The sequence below is a fragment of the Chiloscyllium plagiosum genome, unplaced genomic scaffold, assembly GCF_037043375.1.
Source record: "Chiloscyllium plagiosum isolate Xiang-an unplaced genomic scaffold, Cpla_swu_hap1 HiC_scaffold_12, whole genome shotgun sequence".
NCBI lineage: Eukaryota > Metazoa > Chordata > Chondrichthyes > Orectolobiformes > Hemiscylliidae > Chiloscyllium > Chiloscyllium plagiosum.
The window spans coordinates 98,575,767-98,588,517 of NW_028270150.1; the positions used below are offsets into that span (position 1 = coordinate 98,575,767).

Consider the following 12,751-nt stretch of genomic DNA (forward strand, 5'->3'; position numbering starts at 1 on the left):
GAAAAGGTTGCCCCTTAGGTCCCTTTTATACCTTTAACCTTTCATCCTAAACCTGTGCCCTCTAGTTCAGGACTCTCCTACCCCAGGAAAAAGACTTTGTCTACTGATCCTATCCATGCCCCTCATGATTTTATAAACCTCCATGCGGTCACTTGTCAGCCTCCGATGATCCAGGGAAAACAGCCCCGGACTATTCAGCCTCTCCCTATAGCTCAAATCCTCTAAACCTGGTAACATCCACTTTGGAATATTATTTTTAAAGGCATTATGTTGAAATCACATGTTGTTAGTGAAATGCTGGAGACATTTGTTGTTTTCTGACTAGAGAGAGCTATTGTCTTGTTTGAACACTATTTTGAGTACAGTGGAGATGGTCTTTGTTTGCAGGTGAGGAACGGCAGGTTGGAAAAACAGCTGCTCATCTCATCTCTGTATCTCTCTGAGATATTCTTTTTGTGAATCTGTCGCTATCCACTACAGACCCACCAACTCCCAGTTACCTGGATTATACATCCTTACACCCTGCTTCCTGTGAAGACCCTTTTCCATTCTCCCAGCTCCTCCCTCTCTGTCACAGGAATCCCCTGTGGCCATTCCCCTCAATGATAAGTAGACCACTTTGGATATTGTTGGGGGGGAGTGACCCACCAGGGGAAAGCCGCAGCGCCCAGGTCTCTGGCACTGAGCCTGGCTCTGTGGCTCAGAAGGGAAGGCGGGAGAATGGCAGAATGATAGTGATCGGGGATTCAATGGTTTGAGGAACAGACAGGAGATTCTGTGCTAACGAGCGAGACTCCCGGATGGTATGTTGCCTCCTGGGTGCTCGGGTCAGGGATGTCTCTGATCGAGTCTGCAGGATTCTTAAAGGTGGGTGGAGGGGCAGGAGAGCAGCTAGAAGTCGTAGTTCACATGGGTACCAATGATATCAGTAGGGAAAGGGATGCGGACCTGAAAAGTGAGTACAGGGAATTAGGTTGGAAGGCAGGAGCAGCAGAGTAATAATCCCAGGATTACTGTCGGAGCCAAAGGCTCGAGAGGTTGGGAACAGACGGCAAGTGCAGCTGAACATGTGGCTGCAGAGCTGGTGTAGGAGGAAGGGCTTTAGAAATGTGGATCATTGGGATACGTTCTGGGGAATGTCGGAGGATGGCGTGCATCTGAACTGGAGAAACATCAACATCTTGGGTGGGAGGTTTGCTAGAGATCTTCAGGAGGGTTTAAACTAGTTTGGCAGTGAGATGGGAACCAGAGCTACAGATCAGAGGATGGGCTCGCTGGTGAACAGGCAGACACAGCGTGCAGAGAGTCTGCGAGGAGGCATAGACAGTTGGTCGGTAACGTTGCAGTCGGTGTGATGGGTTGAAGTGTGTCTATTTTAAAACAAGAAGTGTCTGGATGAACTTAGAGCATGGATCAGTACTTGGAGCTGTGATGTTGTGGTCATTACGGAGACTTGGATATCACAGGCAGGAATGGTTGTTGGATGTTCCGGGATTTAGATATTTCAAAAGGAATTGGGAACGATGTAAAGTGAGTGATGGAGTAGCATTACTAATCAGGGATAGTATCACAGCTACAGAAAGGGAGGCCTTCGAGGAGAGTTGGTCTATTGAGTTTGGATGAATGAAAAAGTCAGAAACCAGAAAGGAGCAGTCACTTTCTCGGGAGTTTTCTACAGGCTCCTCAATAGCAACAGAGACACGGAGGAGCAGATTGGGAGGCAAATTCTGGAAAGGTGCAGAAGTAACAGGGCTGTTGTCATGGGTGACAATAACTTCCCTAATATTGATGGAACGTACTTAGTTCAAATAATTTTGTTGGAGCAGTTTTTGTCAGGTATGTTCAGAAAGGGTTCCTGATGCAGCATGTAGATAAGCTAACTAGAGGGGAGGCCATGTTGGATTTCGTGCTCAGCAACGAACCATGCCAGGTGTCAGATCTCTCGGTAGGAGACCATTTGGGTGATAGTGATCACATCTGCCTGACCTTTACTATAGACATGGAACGGGATAGGAGCAGACAGTATGGGAAAGCAATTAATTAGGGGAGGGGGAAATTACAATGCTATTAGGCAGGGACTGTGGAACAGAAATTGGGAGCAGATATTCTCAGAAAATGCATGACAGAAATATGAAGGTCGTTTAGGGAGCACTTGCTGTAAGTGCTGGATAGGTTTGTCCAGTTGAGGCAAGGAAGGGATGGTAGGGTGAAGGAACCTTGGATGGCAAGCAATGTGTAGCATCTATCAAGAGGAATAAGGAAGCTTACTGAAGATAAAGGAAGGAAGGGTCAGACAGGGCTCTAGAAGGTTACAAGGTAGCCAGGAAGGACCTGAAGAATGGACTTAGGAGAGCGAGAGGGGGGCATGAAAAAGCCTTGTTGGGTACAATTAAGGAAAATCCCAAGGAATTCTACACTTATGTGAGGAGCAAGAGGATGGTCAGAGTGAGCGCAGGGCCAATCAAGGATCGTGCAGGGAACTTGTGCCTGGAGTCGGAGGAGGTAGGGGCAGTCCTTAATGAATACTTTGCTTCAGTATTCGCTAGCAAGAGGGACCTTGATGTTTGTGAGGACAGCGTGAAACAGGCTGATATGCTCAAACAGGTTGATGTTAAGAAGGAGGATGTACCGGAAATTTTGAAATAGATAAGTCCCTTGGGCCGGATGGGATATACCCAAGGTTACTACTGGAAGTGAGGGAAGAGATTGCTGTGCATTTGGTGATGATCTTTGCATCCTCACTGACCACTGGGGTCGTACCAGATGATTGGAAAGTGGCAAATGTTGTTTCCTTGTTGAAGAAAGAGACTAGGGATAATCCTGGGAATTACAGACCAGTCAGTCTTATGTCGGTAGTAGCCAAATTATTGGAGAGGATTCTGAGAGATAGGACTTATGATTATTTGGAAAAGCATAGCTTGGTTATAGATAGTCAGCATGGCTTTGTGAGGGGCAGGTCTTGCCTCACAATCCTTATTGAATTCTTAGAGGATATGACACAACCTCCCACACCACTGATAGAGACCCCCTTGTCCTCAGCTACCACCCATCCAGCATCCTCAGTCAGAGGATCATTAGTTGCCATTTCCACCCCCTCGAGCAGATACCACCGCCAGACACTTTTTCCCTTTCTCTCCCTTCTCAGCCTTCCACAGGGACAATTCACTCTGGGACAAACTGGCCCAACCCTCCTCCTTTCCCAAAACTTCCCCACACCCACATGACACCTTCCCCTGCAACACTAGTCCATTTACTCCCTCCGTCCTCACTCTCCAAAGCCCCATACCTACCTTCAAGGTGAAGCAGCACTTCACTCAATCTAGCCTATTGTATTCGCTGCTCACAATGTGGTCTCCTCTACACTGGGGAGATGAAGCGTGGACTGGTTCACAACTTCACAGAACACCTACATGCTGTCCACAGAAATGGTCCTGCGCTTTCTGCCACTTGTACACACCATCGCATTTCCCTGGCCAATATGTGTATCTTGGGCTTTCTGCGGTGCTCCAGTGAAGCTCAGTGTGAACTGGGAGAACACATTTCTGCTTGGGGACCCTGCAGCTTTCTGGACTCTGTATTGAGTTCAACAACTTTCGGACTTGAGCATTTTCTCCAATGTCCTTATCCAAACACCCAACACATTGGGCTCTGTCATCACATGGGCTGTATTTTTGTTGGGGCATCCCATTGTCAGAGATGGCACAAAATGTCTGTCCGTCGGTATAAATATGGCTGCAATACCATAGTTAGCTTGCCTGATCCAGCATTAAAGTGAGGTCATAGCATAGCACAGAGATAACCCAAGGTAACAGGGTCTGTGCTAAACAAAGAATCTTACAAATTAACATGCAGGGAGCTCTGGAAACATAACAACTGCAGATATCTGTAAGAGACAGCTTGAAGATTTTAACAAGCATAAGAAAGAAAAACATAACCCCACATTGATGGAGTGTGATTGAGTTTGTCATCTTATTAATGACATAAATGTTGCCTTCTTAGGTAAAAGAGTTAGAGTCGAAATATTTAGAGTAGGGTCAGTAAATTCCTTCCCAGATGACAGGATGTGACTAGAATGAGCTATAGTGCCGCTGTAAGAGAGAGGGGCCATGTTTATCGGGCCATCCAAGATCAAGTGGGTCAGAAACTGCTCACAACCCAATGGCGAAAGAATTCCAGCACTACGTCTAACCAAATAACTTTATTGGAAATGATAGTACAACTTTTAGAACAATTAATCAGAAATAATATCCTTTTGTTTGTCAAGTAATCAGGTTAGTTAACTATATAACAGAACTTAAAAGGTGCTTAAGTGATAGGCAAGGATAACATGGAGAGAAAGAAACTGCTCAACACGTATTAGCGAAGGAATTCTAACAACAGGTGAGAACATACAACTTCACATCTTACTAAATGTATACTAGAACTAAGATTATGAATCTTACAGCAATTAGTAGGAATTAACATTTCTTTGTATCTCTGATGGTGAAGCTAGGGGGAAATACAAGATGAGGAACAGAACTTAATAGGGATGTCAATGACTACAATTAATAACAGAACTCGAGGCGCCCTTTGAGATATGCAAGTCTGGGACACGTCTGAGAAAGACTATAACCGTTAACTTTGGAATGTAGATCAATGGGGTATGTTGTGAGAACCCAAAGCCTGATGAAAACGATGTCCGGTAAATATCTTGAGATCTTGTGAACCTAGGGCTGTCCATTGAGATGTCCATCATTGATCAGGTGTTTCACAGGATTAGAAGTATAGATTAAGGGAGAAGGAACACTGACATCAACGTTGCTTGTAATTATTGCAACACGAAAAGTATGAAAATGTTGTATCTCACTGGGGAAGCCGGAGTATCATTGACATTGCCTCCAAACTGAGCTGGGCAAATGGGTGACTGGCCCACATGAAAGCAAGGTTTGGAGCAGTCTCTGGCTGATCATACACATGCGATAAAAGAGCTCGATTAAAAATAGATTGTGATGATGAACACAGAACTTGAGACTCCTCTTTGGCATCGATTCCCAACAGGACACAACCACATGCAATCCATTGTCAGCATGTCATGATCCCCATTCGCAGCTATTCATTCTCCCAGACAAACCTTTACACAGACCTTTGATTGCTTTTTCTGTGTGTGTGTGTCTCACTCTCTCTCTCTCTCTCTCCCCCTCCGTGGGGTCTATCTCAGCTCCCTCCCCACCTCACCTTCAGCATAACCTTTTGTCATAAACAATTAGTTTTTAAGAAGGGTCATTCACCCAAACGATGATTCTGTTTTCACCCCACAGATGCACCCAGTCCTACTGAGTCTTTTCCAGCAATTTCTGCTTTTGTTTCTGATTTCCAGCATCTGCAGTGCTTATCTTTTTTTTTTACTGAACACCATCCCATAAAACAGATACATCAATGATACATAATTTAGAAGTTTGTTGGGATATTAGTGAGACTTAACATTGCACACACACAGAGATAGCTCCGCGCAATTGTATACACACGCACACACTTGAGGAGCCAAATAGTCTATATTTGCTCCAATTTCATATGTTTACATGTAAGTTAGGATTGTCAGTTGGGCTCACAGTGTAGGATACTTGTGCATACTGGAAGATACAAAGATTAATACACAGAAACCTTTCTTTGCAGATGAAAAGAGTAGAACCATTCATTAACTCTGTTCGAATTCAGCAAAAAAAGCACACAGCCATTCCCAGTCTCTTTATTTATAGAGCAATGTTGTAATTAATCAGAGTCAAACTACTTGGTTTAAAATTTAAACAAACCCCGGGGGTCAACTGTCAATCATCAGTGATTGGTGCATTTTGACAGCAATGTCTCCATTAGAGTCGACTTGCCAAGCAATCAGCGCTCTTCCCTTGTAGAGTATCAATGTTCCTGTTCAACTGTATTCTTGCAAATTATCCTAATGTGTGTAAAACATAAGCTCTGACAAAATGTCTTTTCCAGCAATGCTCAAGTTCTGTAATATCAAATGACTATCAAATAATATTTCACCAAGTACTTGCTCTTAATTTATAGGTATTATTTGTGGTACACGAAGTTTAAAACATGGAACTGAATATCACTATGATGCTTGATATCAGTTTTTATCTGTGTCAATTCTTCAAGAATGTTTACACAGACATTCATTCACACGATGTGGGTATCATCGGGAAAGTCAGCATTTGCTGCTGATGCTGAATTGCCTCTGAGAAGGAAGGAGCGAGTTCAAATGGGGTCACATCAGTGACTGTCATCCCTGTCTTTTAAATATTACACAGAGTGAGCAGTTTAAATGTTCTTTGTTGTGAGCACGTTAAACAATATTTGCTGCAATTATTTCAGTAACATTTGCTGTCGCCATTTTATATCATAATTTTGCTTTTTGTTATGCACTGTAATCACATAAAGTTTCATCTGTGTTGACAATTATAGAGATATTTGCTGGATTATTTTAAGTGCAGTTCAGGATCTTTGCACAGGGATATCTGCTGCTGAGTGTGGGACGTTATTTGATTGTGTACAGGATGTTGGTGAGGTCCCTTCTGGAGGGCTGTGTGCAGTTCCTGTTGCCTTGTTGCAGGAAGGATATTGTTAAACTGGAGAGGGTTCAGTAATGATTTACCAGGGTGTTGCCGGGAATGGAGTGTTTGAGATATCAAAGTAGACTGGAGAGACGGAGACCTTTCTTCACTGGAGCACAGGAGGTTGATGCGTGACGTTATTGAGGTTTATAAAATCATGAGGGACCTAGACAAGGTGAATGACAATGGTCTTTTCTTGGGGGGGGGATCAAAATTAGGGGGCATCCTTTTAAGGTGTGAGGAGAAAGATTTCAAAAGGACATGAGGGGTAATTTGTTTACACAGAGTGTGGTTCATGTTTGGAATGAACTGCCAGAGACTGTGGTGGGTGGAGGTACAGTTACAAGGGTTAAAAGACATTCCGATATGTACATGAATATGAAAGGTTTGGAGGGATATGAGCCCAGTGCGGGCTGGTGGGAATAGTTTAGCTTGGGAAGATGGTTGGCGTGGATGAGTTAGACTGAAGGGTCTGTTTCCATTTTATATGACTGTTACTCAACATAAGGAGTGATGCACAGTGTCTATAGGGGCCAACGTTTGTCACTTAACCAGGGAAAGCATTGTGTTTGTCTCACTGATCCAGGAAGGGCCGATCGATTGCACTGTGTCTGTTTCAGGGATCATGGGGAGTGTTGACTGAACCTACTCTGTGTGTCTCACAGACGTCAGGGAGAGCAGACTGACCTCACTGTGTCTTTATCACTGACCCAAGGGGCCTGGATTGTTCAGTTGTGATCCCAGAATACATCAATCCATCTCATTGTTTCATAAATATTACTAATTGAGCAAAAGGCTGTTTTACCATGTTCTTCAGCTGTTCTCTGAACTTAGTCTGGGTCACAGCATATGTACACGTGTTTGTGCAGCAACTCAGGAGCTGGAGAATGAATCCTATATCTCGTAAAAAGTAATGTAAATATACAGCCTTATAACCCAACTGATACAATCGCCTCCATGTAGAATACACCAGAAACATTGACCATAACAGGATGAAATTCACTGAGATAACAAACATTAAAATGATGGATTTCCTTCGGCTCTCCAAGTGTCGGTCCTTGGAATGCTGCCGCCTGCTGTCAGACTGGAGTCTCCTGCGGGCTCTGCTGGCCACTAAAATGTACCTCCCAGTGAAAGCATTGAGCAGCAGAATCAGAACAAATGGGAGTGCTGGGGTCAGAATGTAGTGAATAAGCTCAATCGATCCCCAGATCAGGGAGAACGTAACATTTTTTTTGCCAAACAAAACCAAGGCTGATTCATCAGACTATACCAAGGTGTTAACATAAAATACCAGGAAATGCTCTTTAAACAGCTGAGCACAGTTATTGTTCCCAGAACTACGGCTGCTGTTTTCTCAGTGCAATAGTTGCCTTTCATCTTTTGACAACAAATGGCCACAAATCGATCAAAGGTGAAAGCGACCGTAAACCAGACAGAGCAGTCCATAGCTGCAAAAACCAGGACGGCATGGATGTTACACACGGGGACGGTCTTCAGAAATTTAAAATCATTTCTATAAATAATTGGAATGTGTCTCAAAATCAAATCTATGATTATGAGCAGTAAGTCCACTGCTGCCATGGCCACCAGGTAGGGAGTGATACATTTAGAAAGATCACACTTTCTCTGAGACAGAATCAGAATTGTCACTATGTTAACTATGAGCAAGGAAAATAAACAAGAACACATTATATTCAGCCAAGCGTAAAGTTCCACCTTATTATAGACACAGTTAATACATTACAGTACGTATTGAGATTTTCAACTGTGTTACTGTATTCAGTAAAGATATAATAATGGGACATAAAGAAAGAGTGGATTCATTGAACATATATTTTGTGCCAGTCTTTTGAATAACATTCGAGAAATGAGCATGAAAAGCAAGTTGAAAGAAAGGGACGAATTAGACACAATTACAATCATAATGAAACGTTGCTCCGGAAATTCTTAGAATCAATAGTTGACATGTCCCAGGTTCAGATGAAATACATCCAACACTTGTCAAAAGAATGCTGGATGAGATAGCAGCTGTGCTGTTTATCATGTTCCGAGAGTAACCAGAAGTGGGTGAGAATGGAGAGCAGCTGCTCCTCCAGTCACAAGCTACGTATAACCATGATTGCTGCTGATAGGTTTACTGATGTGCCTATCAATGATGACGCAAGAGTGAAACAACTTATGATTCAGGAGACAATGAGGCCTTGAGGGGATTGGGACGTTATGGGGAGGCCACAACGCGGCTGACGGGACACTGGGAAACCAGTGGGATTGGGAACATGGAGAGGTCACAAGAGAAGAGGTTAGACAGGAAGGAGGGGGGTGGAAGGAAGAGATAGACACTGCAAGACAGTGGGAGGGAGAGAGAGAGAGAGAGAGAGCAAGATTGGAAAAAGGGAGAAGGGAAGAGATTAAAAACTACGAGAGGGTGGTCGAGAGAGAGCGGTTGCAAGTGAAGTGGGAGACGGGGGACTTTGCAAACAACAGAGATTGGATTCAGATCTGTTAACAAAAGAAACCTCTGCGAACTAGAAATGGGGGAAAGATGAAATCATTGAGCTGATGAATTACTTGCAAATAGACTTTGTATTTCTAGTTTTAGTCCCTGAGCGTATATGGCCTTCTCTTTGGGAGAATTTCAGTAGATGCTATAGTCATGTACATGGAGCCAATTGTTATATTTAAATCAGAAATTGACATCTGATATTTTTATTTGATTGAATAATAAATAAACAAATAAATATTTATGTTCTCACATCTCAGTAAAAGTAGGTAGCAACAAATTGGTTTAAAACCTATTCCAACTTTGTGACTATGTGTGGAAACACATGAACGGTCACTCCTTCAGTCTGCAGGAAGCATGTTTATTGTTGTAGCTTTTTGTGTCCCGTGAATTATGTGTCACTTATTTTGGGGAAAAACATTTTGCAAACTTATGCCTGTTGTTTAGTGTCAATTTGACTACAGCATCCATCCAGGAAATGAATGTTTTCCCGAAATATTGTGGCTTTATTGTGGGTTAACACTGTGGTTATTGATAATATTAATAAGTTTCCTGAGTTCTGTTTATGAATGAAAATATCCATGAAGACAAACACAGAAGGTAATGCCACACGGTGACTGCATCAATTAATAAAGGAGTTAGCGAGAATGGAAGGGCAGCCCTGAAAACCAAAAGGTAATACTCAGGAGGAGCTGAAAAACAGAAATATTTTGTGCTTTGAGACACACATCTCTCTGACATGGATCAAATTAACTATACAGCTCTTGAAGGTCTTTTTCATTCAAAGCAGAAACACTGCCCTCATGTTAACATCAGACACACTGCTTTCTCAATTTAAAAGCAACTTTTCCACAACTTGACTAAAAGGCACTTTGAGACATTCCCTTTCAGAGAGCAGAAGTGAAATGGCACATTCTGTGAGACACCATCATCTATAATACCACACCCTGAACAGACAAGGAGCAACAGTAAAACATCACAGGCTGGTTTGAGGCTAACATTACTGTGATAGAGCCTGTCATTGAAGGCAAGAGTTCCAATCTCATCGATTACAAGAGAGATCTGAGTGAGAATTCAGAAAGAGCTATTTGAAGTACAGTCCAAGAGAATGCTGAGCAACGATCCAATAATAACATTCCTAACCCTGCAGGAATATCCATAGCTACTCCATCACAGGGAAATGTACGGATGAAGGGATGGGAAAGGTGAAAGATGCATGAGGAAAAGAAACAGCTCAACTGAAACAAAGGCAGGAGAGATCACCACCCTCTGTAATAAATTGTTGGAGAGATGGGGAGATCCTCGCCTTGAGCTATAACGCAGGGACAACATTGTCACTGAGGAAGCTCTAGACACCATTAAAAAGCCTCCCTGTTACCTCAGAGCTGGGAATCAAACCAACAGTGGGGGGCTTTAGCAAAGCTTTCGAAACACACTCGTGGACAAAGCTCCAGTCACTTTTCCCAGTCCTCATCAAGCACAGAAACCCCCACTCCTGCAGCTTCTGCACTAACCTCTCTGTTTTTCTGGAGGGGGGGACATTTCCACAGGGAGTGTGTGATGCAAGGATTGTGACCCTGTACATGAACAAGAGCAACTGCAGTGATTGCCATAACTGTCGAGGTGTCTCCCTGCTAAGCCTCCCTGCATTGGAAAAGGATTTCCCCATGTGGCCTTGTCAGGCTGCAGACACTGGCTTAAGGCATCTGCCCCCAATTCCCAACGTGGTTTCAGAACAGCAAGCTCGACAATCTCAGTTCCCCTTCAGTCTCGCAGCTGCAAGAGAAATACATCAACAAAGGGGACCAAAAGGACAGGGCAGGGAGACTATATCTGCACATGAAGAGAGATTAATTACTCAGACACAGGGTTTGTTACAGGAAGTTTGTGTTTGATAACCTTTTGAGGTGGTAACCTGGCGTGTTGATGAGGGCAGTGCATTTGATGTGGTCTACATGGACTTCAGCAAGGCTTTTGGTAAAGTCCCTCATGCAGATTGGTCAAGACAGTAAGAGCCAATGGGATCCCAGGTAAAGTGACCTGCTGGATGTAAAACTGGCTGAGAGGCAGGAGGGAGAGGGGAATGGTTAAGGAATGTTTCTGTGACACAAAGTCTGATTTCAGTGGGGTTTCACAGAGCTCGGTGCTCGGAGCTTGCTGTCTGTTTTGTAGATGAATGATTTAGACTTAAATTCAGGGGAGTATGATAAAGAAGTTCACAGGTGGCATGAAACTCGGAAGGCTGGTAAAAAGTGAGGAGGGTATCTGTAACCTGCAGGAGGATATCAATGGACTGGGCAGTTGGGCAGAGCAGGGACAACAGGAACTCAACCTGGAAATGTTTCCAAAGTTAAAAATCACACAACACCAGGTTATAATCCAACAGGTTTCCTTGGACGTACTAGCTTTCGAAGCGCTGCTCCTTCATCAGGTGGTTCTGGAGCAGGACTATAAGATGCAGAAATTTTCACATAAGATTTCAGTGTCATGCGGCTTGAATATATTAATCAATCTCAGATTAAGTCTTTCATTTTTTTAGAATGGGTTTCCTAACTTCACTTCATTATTAGGTAAATCCCAAACTCCTTTTATGTTACATTCTCAAGATAAATTCAGATTCTCCAACAAAAGGTGTCATCTCAGCTCAGACAAAGCATTAAAGGTGTGAGGTTAAAGTCTGTCTGACCGGTTGTAATTCTAAAGTGATATTTACAGCATCTTACATGGGTTGACTGTAGGTTATGCATTTTTTTGAGCAAAATAAAATATAATTCTGCAATACAGATTCTCTCCATAAACTGAAAGATGTGCTTGCAGGAAAGGCAGAGTGAGTGTGTGCATGTCAGTGTAGGAAACCCATTCTAAAAGATGAAAGTTGGGGAATAGGAAATGACAAGAATTGTAATAAAGTTACATCATGATTCACAGAATTACCAGCCAGACAGAGATACTTACTAGGAATACCAACAGCAGCGAGAGTCGGATAGTAAATGTGTTGAATAATCCAAAGTATGTATCGGATCCGACGTTCCAAATACATTTGGTGATAATTTGCAGAAAAATAGTCAATTGTCCCAGAGAGACTCCTGCCCATTGTGGTAACATTGCAGTCTGCTCTCCTCAGATTCTGATCTGTCATCTCTCCCCGTTTCGAGGAATGTTGTAGCTGAGACTCATTTATTAATAGAAGGAGGAATCCATCCAGAGACTCAGTTAGGGCCCACAGAGATTGACATTAATTACAGTCACTGAACAAACAGGTTCATTGAACTCCTGTCAATCCAGTGCCTTTATCCCAGACTTTGTAAATGTAAAACTTTTCCCTGGTCTGGATAGAATGTGTGAGGGTTGCTGAGTAAAGGAACAATGGTAAAATGGGAGTGGGCCAAGAGGCATGGAAGTTTGCAAATAGTGCAGCCTGATGATCCAAGATAAATTGTGGCTTTGTTCTTTGAAGAAGAATTTAACAAATGACAGGTATTAAAGACTTGATGGAGTTCTTAGATAAAGTAACTGGAATTAGCTGAGTTTCACATATTTCATGTTACATATGTAGACTTTCAAAAGGAGAGATGCTATTTAATTGACTTATTAGGAAAATGTAAACAGCGATTGAAGGTGGAATGCCATTGACTGAGGGACATACCTCAGAGAGAAA

The 12,751-nt window shown here is 42.9% G+C and overlaps 1 pseudogene; it reads right to left on the reverse strand.

Moving 5' to 3' along the window:
- Positions 1 to 7,350: 7,350 nt before the first annotated feature.
- On the reverse strand, positions 7,351 to 12,232 carry LOC148148639 (putative G protein-coupled receptor 139; annotated as a pseudogene).
- Positions 12,233 to 12,751: the final 519 nt, after the last annotated feature.